Raw genomic sequence first — 1862 nt, 5'->3', positions numbered from 1 at the left:
ATGAAAGCTGTGTGTAGGGTTTGACTGTATCTCGCTCATTTCTCTGCCATCCATCAATAGTATGAATATGGTCTATTGTTAAGTAGCCCGCATGAAATCCTGCTTCGTCCTTTGGTTAATGTAACTCTAATGTCGTCTTGATATTATTAGCTATTCTTTTTGTGAATAGCTTCTACAACAGACAGTAAGCTGATCATCTAGTAATTTTTGAAGTTCTTGACGTCCCCTTTCTTGTGGATTTTATAGTATATACTAGATATATTTACTTACGTATAGAGCAAGCATATGTTAACATCAGCAGCCCCACCGCGGTGGTCTAGTGGCTAAGGTACTCGGCTTCTGATCCGCAGGTCGCGGGATCGAATCCCGGCTGCGGCGGCTGCATTTCCAATGGAGGCGGAAATGTTGTAGGCCCGTGTGCTCAGATTTGGGTGCACGTTAAAGAACCCCAGGTGGTCAACATTTCCGGAGCCCTCCACTACGGCGTCTCTCATAATCATACGGTGGTTTTGGGACGTTAAACCCTACATATCGATCGATCGATTGTTAACATCAGCAGCTGCCATCTTTTGGCATGGCCATCACAGGGACTGTGGGTTTGGTTACGTCACAACTAACCGCGGGTGAGCACAACAACAGGCATGTGACAAGAAGAGGCCGAATGTTATTGCATCTGGTCGTTTGTTTTACCTGGCAGACAGACTCCAGTCAAAGATGGCTGCCCCCTTGCAAGCGATGAAAATTCTCGCCTGTATCGTTTTTATGATCTCCAAATAAGACATTCATGCACACTGAGCTTTCTTTGATTAGTGCACAATCGATGTAGTTACTTCAGTAATCTAACAGAGCTAACAGCACAGCGTAATACACGAAGAAGAAATGTAATGTCACCGGCTCATACCACACTGCACTTTAATCGTTATCTGCGTCGCAAGGCCAAAATGCAATACCAAAACGCGGTGAATTTTCGTACTTAAAGGTACTTCTATTTTCGCTGATTGCGGTCTCCTGTTAAAACATACGGCGAGGATGGCCAACGCCATATCAACTGACGACACAATTTAAAGCACAATCAGCAACACATGACACTGCATTGAGCATGCGCAGTGCTGGTATACGGCTCCTTACGTTTCATGAAGCGTGTCACAAGAAAACCGCTTTACTTCAAGGAGGAAACCAAACTGCACAAGGGCGAAACTGCTGCGGGCTCCCGCGGGAAGTGTGCCTCGCCGCTACCATTGTTACTTTATTCGAGCGTGTTTTTGCTACAGCGAAGTTTCTGTTTGGTCAAGATCTTTCACGGCGTTGCCTTCACAGAAAAAAAATACCCTCGATATGATGAAAGCTACATGTTAATACCTTCTTCGGTATCACACGAACGACATAAGTCCGATTCATCAATTCATTAAACAACAAATACAAAGGAACAGCCACAAGCCACATGATTGATGATAAGGTGCTTCTGCTGACAAAGCGAAGCCCGCACCGCTTTTACCGCAAACATTTCCCAATAAAGATTACACTCATATATATGTTATCCCAGTCTGGCAATATGCACATACAGGTAGTGCATATGCGTTCCCAACTGCACCTTGAGCAATTTTGCCCATTTTTGTTCTATCGGGAGCTAAAGAAACTTCTTCTTAGAAGACTTGTGTTTTAAATAATCAGATAACCATCCTATGTCTATTGTGCATCCTGTTTCTGTGGAGAGTGGAGAGATTAAGAGATAACCATGGTCTTTTCTTCCCATAAAGCAAAGGATCAATGCTTCGCATCATCCTACTGAGACTTTGATAATAAATAATGTGAGAGCGTAGCTTCAGAAGCCGCGCGCTCGAGTGTGGCAAGTAACCATGGCA

This window comes from Rhipicephalus microplus, chromosome X, assembly GCF_043290135.1.
Source record: "Rhipicephalus microplus isolate Deutch F79 chromosome X, USDA_Rmic, whole genome shotgun sequence".
Taxonomy (NCBI): Eukaryota; Metazoa; Arthropoda; class Arachnida; order Ixodida; family Ixodidae; genus Rhipicephalus; species Rhipicephalus microplus.
This window is presented reverse-complemented; position numbering follows the sequence as displayed.